The sequence below is a fragment of the Trematomus bernacchii genome, unplaced genomic scaffold (assembly GCF_902827165.1).
Source record: "Trematomus bernacchii unplaced genomic scaffold, fTreBer1.1, whole genome shotgun sequence".
Taxonomy (NCBI): domain Eukaryota; kingdom Metazoa; phylum Chordata; class Actinopteri; order Perciformes; family Nototheniidae; genus Trematomus; species Trematomus bernacchii.
Genome location: NW_022987705.1, coordinates 12,839,644 through 12,850,204, shown reverse-complemented (window position 1 = coordinate 12,850,204; position 10,561 = coordinate 12,839,644).

Here is a 10,561-nt window from a genome sequence, read left to right as displayed (position 1 = left end):
GTGCTGTTCAAGGGTGCCCTCCATAGCAGTGACAGCCACTGTTTATTTGTGTTAACCTCTCCCACTCACTGATGGGTAGGTTAAAGCAAAACGCATGCAGGAAAACACGCTGAGAGGCAGACAAACAACAACAACAAAACGGAATAAATAATTAAAATAGAAACATGAATGCACAATGAAGGCACAGGCAAAACAATTAGGTGCAGTGGATAAGCTTTGTATGTAGCTTTAATTAAATGTACTTTTTCATTTAAACTGATTATCACTTCCCTCTGTAGGGGGTTCACACAAGTACAAAAACACCTTGGCGTTCCTGCACTAAAGCTGTAATAAATTCAGCTGTGTGAAGTTTAAAGAACCCCGAGACCTATTTTCTTAATCACCCTCTTCATAAAAGTGATGTAGTCCTATATGAACACACCATCAGCTGACAGAGTTAGAGTCATTCTGGTTGTTTAATTAGTCAGATTTGAAATCTGAAATCACTTCTTCATTCACTCATTCACCAAACATTTTAATATAGACACTCAATGGTTCCTCTATTTTAAGTAGTAAATTGAGATTTTGGAAATGTACTTATCGATATCATTTTTCATTAAGCTGACAGACCTAGGGGCACACGGGGTAATTTCCCATCCATAATTATCACATTGCATTGAGGATTGTTGGAGAGTGATTATTTGTATTAAGTCTTGGAACTTTTGATGCCGCAATATACTGGATATATATGCTAACTAAGAATTAGGCCAAACAAACAAGAAGGCAGACAGTAAATACAGAGCACTGTAAAAACATTTTGTCTCTGGTTTGTTCCTTCTGACTGGGCTCTGTTTAATATAGATTGATCACAATTTATAAATGATTTAATTCTTGAATTTAAATCTGTCCAAAGATTTGTTGGCGCTTTGCCCTCGTTGCCAGGGTCACACCAGTGTCAATCAGACATTATCAAAGTGCAACCATACTAAAAACAGACTGGTACAAAATTGTATTTATATATTTTGTCTTTCACTTAGTTTGAGTGGTTATCACAACTCTTAGCCAAAAATAAATACTTTGATATTGCGTTAAGTTATGGATTTTGGTTATGGCAGTCATATGTCATTTTCGAGTGCTGTTGTTATGGATTGCATTACATCAAACAAGAGTGTTTGTGTCATTGAGTTTAACCCCCGTAGTTTTAACTGTTGCTTATTATGAACCATTGCTTAACACTCGTTCATTACTTACTCTCTTTATCTTTAAATACAAATATAGCATATCTGCAAACACATAATTCACCCCCCAATTGTGAGCAAGATGGGTGACTCACCACCAACCAACCCAGACATTGAGGGTGGGTAGAGAGTGAGACAGAGAGAAACATAAACAATGGGACATTTTAAACAGTACATAAGAACTTTGTGAGCTGCTTTAGGCCAATGAGCTATTTGAACAGTTTCTATTTGAGCTCACAGTATATAAATCAACCAGCTCACTGTCAAATCTCCCCAGCACGATGGCATTGTTGGCAGTTGCATTGACTCAGTTGGATTTTTTCTTTAAACTTGACTTCCGGCTCTTTTCTCTTTCATTCAATTGACCCTGCCAATAACATCCAAGGCCTCACAGTTGCTATGGCTCCCTTGGATTCCGGTGGAACGGTGATTGGCTGTTAAGGAAATTGTGGTAGACATAGAGATGTGTGAATATGGAGCTAGCTGTGACGCTGACAAAATGTACTGTATTCTTATTTGCTTCGTGGTCCTTGGTTAGACCAAGTAAGCTCAATGCGCCTTTTCACTGGCTGGTATGTATTGAGTTCATTATGTGTAAGAAAGACAAGTGAAAAAGTAAGCATTTATACCGTTTCAGAGCTGTAATGATAATACCTTATAATGAGAAAATCTATTTTTATGAAGTTCAACAAGTTTCACAACTTAATAAAGTCATGTTACTTTTATTTATTTACTAAAATACCATTCAAAGTAACAGTCCCCATGTCATGTATGTGGTTATTGTACCTGTATGTTTATACATTTTTATTTTGGTAGGTGAAGGGCCATGCAATGATGACATAAAAGGTATTTCCAGAAGAGATTTATAATAAAAAAAAAACACATGTTAGCAGTAATAGGATTTTAGTGTCTCAGATTCTTAGTGTTTTTTAAACTAAAAGTTAAAGGGAAAATACTTTAAAGACAACGCTAATCCCACAACATACAGTCGTTAAACTACACAGAATGGGACCAGGTATTCTGTTAATGCAGGACTGCGCAGCATTTTTATTTCTTGTCCCGCGTTGCCACAAGAAAATGTACCACATTTCGAATTTTGAAATGTGGTACATTTGTGGTACATGCTCCTCCACCGACTTTTTTCTAATGATGTTCTTTTGTCCTTTGCCTGTGGAAAAAGCAGGGAAGGCCTGCGTCACAATAATGTCACAAGTTATGCAAATGAATGCAGAATATGATGCAAGGGTCTTTACCAAGTTTGATATTATTTTAATATTGATTGCTCAACAATTATAGGTGACGTAGGAAAAAACGGACACTTCAAAATGGCGGATAATCGGGCATAGTTTATATGGATAGATTTGTCTGGGCTTATTTTAGGACATTTTAAAGCCTGATTAAAGATACGCTTTGTACGATTTCCTGTTTTAAAGGCAGAATAGAGCAGGAGTGCCCTTATAGTGGAAAATAACAACATTTAGTTTTGGCTGTGCTTTGTGCATTTAGCAGCTTTGATGAGTACAGCTGCAGAGAATGGTACATCTCTGACCTTTAACAAACTATTTGAATAAATAAGCTAGCTTATTACTCATCTCTCATGTTACAAATACTTTCTATTGTTACTCTGACAGCTGTTAGATTTGGTGCGCTGCCTTTACGACAGATCTTGTGTGAATAGTTTTAATGTCTTGATGCGCAAAATGACCCGAGTCTATAGCAACTGTTTGTGTCAGTGCAGCAAAGGTCAGTGTCATCTGTTTGTCATGTGTTTTCGATCATAGCGACATGTTCTTCACACAAACAAAGCAGCCCACTTCTCGGACAGTAAACCTTTTTAGTAAGGATGGCGACAGAACGAATGTGTAGTACACAAACGTGTTTGTGTGTGTGTTTGTTTGTATGTTTTGGCATGTGTATGTTCTTTCAGTAAGCCAATAAACACCCAATCACACAGTCTGTCAGGGAATGAAAACATGATGAATGGCAATCATGCACATTGTGTCACTGACTACTACTTAGGAGCCCATTTGTTTGCAGCATATAAAAAGTATGAATAAGAGGTTACAAGTTAGCGCAGGTTTTAATGCTGTATGTGGAGAAATTGTGTGTTCTTAGGAGAGGTATTTATCTTAATACACAGGAGATTACCCTCCAAACCACTCTCGCAAATTCAAACTATCGTCTTGGAAATAAAATGCTGGTAAACATGAGGGGCATAAATGTGTTTTTATTCCAACGCTAATTCCTGTTGTGTTTGAATTACGCAGACCATTAGCACGAGAAAATGTGCTCCAGGCCAGTGTGTGTGTGTGTGTGTGTGTGTGTGTGTGTGTGTGTGTGTGTGTGTGTGTGTGTGTGTGTGTGTGTGTGTGTGTGTGTGTGTGTGTGTGTGTGTGTGTGTGTGTGTGTGTGTGTGTATTTGCTTAGAAATGACTAACTTGGAAACAAGAGTGTTCAATGGCGTGTCAGTGGTATTAATAGTGGGATGAGAAGATGCAGTTGCTTTGCCTTCTGCCTGTGCAGCACATTCTCTACCTTATCACCTCCAAACACTGGTTCAGCTCTGTCAACTCAAATGAGCTAATGGCCTTTGTCTTTTCCCTCCCGCTCGTCTCTTTCACTCTTCTTCTACCCACACAACGGCCACTGACTCGCTCTGTTCTCGCTGTCCCTGCCTCTCTCTCTGTCTCCCAGTTTCTAAATGCCTTTCTGTAATTTGGTTTCTAAGAATTGCACCTTTCCTTAATCGCCTATGCAGCTGAGTCATACCCTTTACTTCAAGCTGTTTTCTTTAAGCCACTTCTTTTCAGCATAGATCACCTTTGTATTCAATTTCTACTCTTTTTTTTTTTTAACTACCTCCCATTCAGTTAATCATCTATAACTTTTGTATTGTTAAATACGTTATTTTTCTATTGCTTGTTTTCTTCTTGCCAGCTCACTCTCCCTGAATCTCCTTCCTGACCTCTCAGCGAGTGAGGAAGGATTATACAGTGACAAAGAGCCATGGTGCAGTAGAGGGGGATTTGGGGACGCCAGGCTCTCTGTCATCTCAGGACTCACTCATATGCCTCTGCGCTCCGTTATTGTCCCACTGACGCATTAGTCTAACGCGGAGCAGGCAGAGAGTACGAATGAAGGGATGAATCAAGTGTGTGAGCGTGTGGGTGCGTGTGGGTACGTGTGTGTGCATGTTGGCGACTGAGGTTTGGTTTTAATCAACAAACTTCTGAGTTTCTTTGACTGTCCATATAGAAAATGAACAGCTTTTTGTAATTTTCTATATCACCTGGATATTTAATGGCTTCATATTAGGAATTTCAAAGGGTGCCAGGGGGCTGACTATGTGCTAATGTGTCACCATCCAGTATTAAATCATATTAACCATACACATCACTGCGAGCTATACTACCACACTTTCTTTTACTGATGCCACAATGTGCAAACGTGCATGTGTGTGCATGAGTGTCCTCCTGTTTGTCTGCATATTAATGAGTTGGACTTAAAAAAGGAGACAAGTATAAAGGCCACTTATAATCAACACAGAAGAAGACACATTTACTCATAAGCCATTTCAATCAGGAGACTCATTTCTGTTTAAAGAACATTTATTTACGCATTCGCCATATGATGGAAATCTTAATAGTCTTTAAGCGTCTGATCCTGATATCGTATATCTTAAGGGGGAAGGGCAGCCATGAGTATAATAGAAACCCCTCCCGGGGTCTAGACAACTGGTGGCAATGTTGAATATCTGGATTTGATGAGCAGATGGGATGAAGAGGATGCTGACGATCTGGATTTGATGAGGAGAGGGGATGAAGAGGAGGTGTGACAAGGTGTGGTCTTTTGATTAGCTCTCCTGGGCACTGGATGTGATGACTGGAGGTGGTTTGGGTGGAGGTGGGCTGCAGCATAAACTCCTGAAATAACAGCTGACTGCAGGAGAGAGGTGAACTATTTCAAAGCTTCGCTGCAGCACTGGGATTGGCTGCTGGAGATTGTGGTGAAAGGTGATTGGTTAAGAGAGACCGCAATAATGAGCTGATTATATGCAGCTGCGGAGTGACTGAATGTATGACCAGTCTTCCTGATGGAACTTGCGCTGAGCTTCATTTTGTTAGAAGTATAGCTTTCTGTCAGTCCTAGCCTGCTGCAGATAGCGTTAGTCATTTTCGCTTTAATCTAAAAAAGAATTGCTGTGAAAATTAGATTTAAAGAATACTGCACACCATTTGCAATATAACCACTCTGCGGTTAACAGCAGGTCTCTGGCGCATAATCAGCAGCTTACCATTTCCATTTTTTTTTCACTTTCTATTACTGGAGGATTTTCTGAACACATTATTTATGGTAAAATTGTATCCTATCTTACAAAAGAGTTGTGCATGCATTAGTATAACAACAAAATCCATTTGAAAAGACTGCAGGTGTTAAATAATAGCCTTAAAGAAATTCAGACACCTTATTCACAGATCTAATTTCTTACCTTTAAATTAGATAACTAAATTGCTTGTAGTTTGGAGTTTATATGAATATCATATACATGGACCACTGGGAGGATTCTTACCTAGTATTCTGGCAGTATTGCCTAGGTGACAAAGTTGAAATGAGTTAATCATCACCTAGCTGGCCATATGTGTTTGCAAACCAGTCCTTTCAGAAGGTAAAGTAAAAGGTGAGATACTGCAGACACTTTACCTCCCTTGGGTGGGAAGAGATGATGAGCGAGTGTAAGACCTGAAGAGACCTGGGGCCAGTTTCAGGTAGATAGACTCTGACGATGACTTAGATCCAACTACTATAATAATCAGACTTAAAAAATGCAATTCCTTTATTGCATTATTGAGGCTTCAGTTAAGTCAGTCTTTACTTTTGTTCTACTCTCCTAATTGTATCAGACTAATCTAAGAGCAAAATAAAGACAGACATAACATCCCAGACACTTCTAAAAAGAATAAACTTGAGAAACAGGACCAAGATTGACAAAATCATGTAACCTTTTTAGCCAACCTTGTCTTGTGTTGATATTATAATTAGTTTGTCCAATTATCCTCTGAAGGGAAAACAAATAGCAACCTCTGTTATGTTACAAGCCAATGTTTTGTCGAGTGAGAAACTGCTACATTGCTCTACTACTTACAGGCTATAGGGAGGTAGCATGGTAGATAGCGGCAGGACTTTTAAACTGGATACTGAGTTTTTTGCATCCTGAGTCCTGTGGTGCGTTTGTTTTCTTTGCATTCATTATCCTTTGACAACAAAATGCTAACTAGTCAAAGAAGGATCTGGACTACAAATGGTAAAATGGCTGCCCTTCTATTGTACCTCACCTCCCTAATTTATATGGATTTCTTCAGGTTTCCTTGGCTCTGCTGCACCAACGCACTGTTCAGGAGGAGCGAGACTTGTTTTGCCCTTGCTGTTTGAAAATAAATGTGTAGTCATCAATCTGAAAATATTTCAAGTGTCACTACATACACAGTAACACAGCCTGTGTAGCTGAATCTGAGTCTTTATCTGTGTGAATGATACAGTGTGCCACACAGGCTCTCTCTGTCGCTCATGCTCTCGTGGTTGATCTCGCCAGGTTTCTCTGGGGAGATGCTAGCTTGGGCCTTTTAGAATTAGGACTGGAAATCAGGCCAATGGCATCACTTCAGAGACTGTTATAAAATTATACAGTATACCCAGCAGTCTGTGTCATCATTATGAACTGTATGTGGGCGTAATGTTCATCAGAGTAAGTCCTCAAAGCAAATTATTACATGATGACCGCTGAGATGTAAACATCTGTCTGGGTGGAAAGACAGAGATAAGACCTGCATCTCTCCATGGCAATATTAGTTGAGTTATGGTGTATTTCTGATGGGCAAAAGAGAGATAATGTGTGTATATAATGCGTTTACCTGTGTGTATCTGTAGGCAGGTTGGTGTGTTTCAAATAAAGAACATATTTATACCAGCGGCTCATTTTAATTTAGTCTGTAATATCCATAATTATCCAGCAGTAATGTTTTATATAAATGATTATTCTGGAACTTTGCAACCAAGCAGACAACCTCATTAGATAAGCATTAGCCTAATCGATGTAAACACAATCTATCATGTGCACCGAACATGTGTACCAATGTATGGAGCCAACATCCTGCACACACACCCAAGTCGTCAGACATCATTTGAGTATTAATCATTACTATTGGCAAGGCATGCACACTCACAGAGTTGGACTCACCCCCTCTGTGTTTAGCTGTACGAGTCTTTGCTAGGACACTGTATAAATCACACACCAACACAGTCCCGAAGAGAACATTCTAGCAAACTGTGTGTGTGTGTGTGTGTGTGTGTGTGTGTGTGTGTGTGTGTGTGTGTGTGTGTGTGTGTGTGTGTGTGTGTGTGTGTGTGTGTGTGTGTGTGTGTGTGTGTGTGTGTGTGTGTGTGTGTGTGTGTGTGTGTGAGAGTATGTGTTACTGTGTTTAAGGGAGAGGGAGAGACGTGGGTTTGGGTGAGCTTTCTTATAAGCAGGTTAGGACTCCCAGTGGCATCAATCCTGCTACAAACTGCTTTGATCAGTTTGTAGTCTCAATCCAATTTAAGAGCTGGCCCCGAGCAAGAGTGTGTATGTGTGTAATTTTGTTTATAAACTGGTGTTTGGCCCATGGCTGCAGCAGGGCAGAGACTGCAGACCAGAGCTGAATAATGTACAATACTCTCTCTCTCTCTCTCTCACACACACTCACACTCACACACACACACACACACACATGCACACACACATGCACACACACACACACACAGCACACACCACACACACACACACATACACATGCACACACACACACACACACACACACACACCACACACACACACACACACACACACACACACACACACACACACACACACACATATATCCACATAAACCTCATTCTCTTTGCTGTGGGGATTTCAAACATCATTGATATTCAAAGGTTGCTGCTTGCCACATTCAGGAAATAAGGAGTAGCTCATTGAAACACAGCCATCCCCTTGTACCCGCCTCTCCGTCTGTCTGTCTGTCCGTCTGTCTGTCCTTCTGCCCGTATGTCTGTCTGTCCGTCTGTTCCTCCGTAGCACACTACTTCCTTACAGCTTGCACATTATTTTTTTGTCCCATTTATTCTGAGTGAGTTAGATGTTCAATATTTATTGTTTTAAAACTGCAGCCGATCAGATTAGCATTTTACCCCTCCTAAAAACACAGTATAAAATATTCAGCTTCGCAACGAAGAGTCATGGGAGCCCTGAGAGTGTTTATTCATGGGGCACCCTGGGAGAGCTCGCAGGAGCACGTTGGAGGGAACACTTTACAGAGCACAGCAGAGCTCATCAGCTGAATATATTACTGTGCTCCTGAAGGCAACGCTGTTCACTTTGGACTCCTACAGAGTGAACATTGCTGATCAGCAGGACACACACACACACACACACACTGATTCTCTCTCCCATTTCTCCACACCTCAACATTTCTCCCCCCGAGCTGCCCTTTCTTCCACCTCGTTCCCATGCCCTTAATGGGAGGGGGAGAGGATGTTAATAGGCAGGAAAAGGTCAAGGACAGCCGCTGATGTGCTACTTAGGCCACAAACCTTCCGAAGAAGAAACAGCAGTTGCTAACAGGAGCCAGACACCAAGAATATTTTGTAAGTCACATTCATACAAAGAAAGTGTGGCAGCTCAACCCAGTCTCACGGCATTTCGTGTTATAGTCACGACATTGAATCTATTGATTCGTGTTCACCAACACGATTTTCCCCTTTTTTTCGTGTCACACAGAACGATTTTAAAAGCAATGTATTTCTATTGGTAGTATGTTTCGTGCTTGCACCACGTCTTTTTGTCTGGTCGGGTCTTGGAAGACCGGAGGCTATGTTGTTCATAAAAACATTTTCTTACTCAATATCAAGCAACGATTATTGTTTTTATTTTTAATTCCATAATGTCAGACTTTTTTGCCGTCTGTGAGGAAAAGAAATGGGGCTCAGAATAATGAAATCAGTATTTTTTAAATCTTTTTTTCCTTCTAATTTGTTATTCTTTTCTAAATAACACACTGTTATTTACTCAACAATAACACACAATTATCCTTGTTTTTATTTATTGTTTAATTCTATAATCTCTGGGTTTTTGCCGTCCGTCAGGAACTGAATTTCAAAATAAACTATCAATAAAATTGCGTTGTCTGGCAACAGCTTGGGGTGAAAACAGTATTTCCGGTCTCGAAGTTTTCATAGTAAAACCGAAAGTATTCCCCTCTCTGTCAACTAAAAAACATCAGTTTATCCTTGTTAATTACACAACATTGATTGGTTTAAATTGTGTACAATGCTTTTGTGTTTTTAACCTTCGATTCGGAGAAACAAATAGTTTTTTCTGAGTTTAGGATGGCCGAAGACACTACACTACCCATAATCCTCAGCTATCGTTTGGGACTACAGTCCCTTTGCTTGACAAACCCCGTGATTAGTCTTCAAGCTCTGTGATTAGATGTTGGAGTGGCAGTGCGCCAAGGTTACGCTGAGCGTCAAGCAGCTCTTTGAAATGGAATGAAACCACAGCAGACTATCCAAAATAGGACTCGAACAAAGTTCAGAGGCACATTTAGCAAATATGGCAGTAGTCATCGATCATCTTAAGATAAGATAAGATAAGATGAGATAAGATAAGATATACTTTATTTATCCCAAGTAATACACAGCAGCATGTAAAACATGCAATTTATTGTTACTTTGTCATTCTACTTCACTACAATTCAGAGGTTAACCTGGTATTTTTACTCCATTACATTTATTTTAGTTACTTTGCAGATTCTGATTAAAGGTGGGGTAGGTAAGTTTGAGAAACCGGCTCGAGATCGCTAGAATTTGAAAATACACAACCGGAGAAAATCTGCCACTTCCTTATAGAGCCCCTCCTCCAACACACACGAACGCGCACATGACCAATGAGGGCACGAGATAAGTTTGTGCACAGATGGAAGGCTGACAGGCAGGTAGGCCATCCAGTTATTTTAGCCGGGCCGGCTAAAATGATTGGTCGTACTTTTTACAGTACCACGGCTTCCACAGATGATATTTTTTTATGGATTTTTTGTCAAAGCTCTTAAGATATTCATTGCTATCGGGATGTTAAGAGCATTCCATGGAATATAACAAAAAGTGTATCTCGAGCCGGTTTCTCAAACTTACCTACCCCACCTTTAATGATGTGAAATATAAACAACCCTTAAATCAGACTTTACTTACACCTGAGTAAAATTCAGGGAAGGTCAAGTGCCAACAATCAGGCGAGATATTTGATAGTT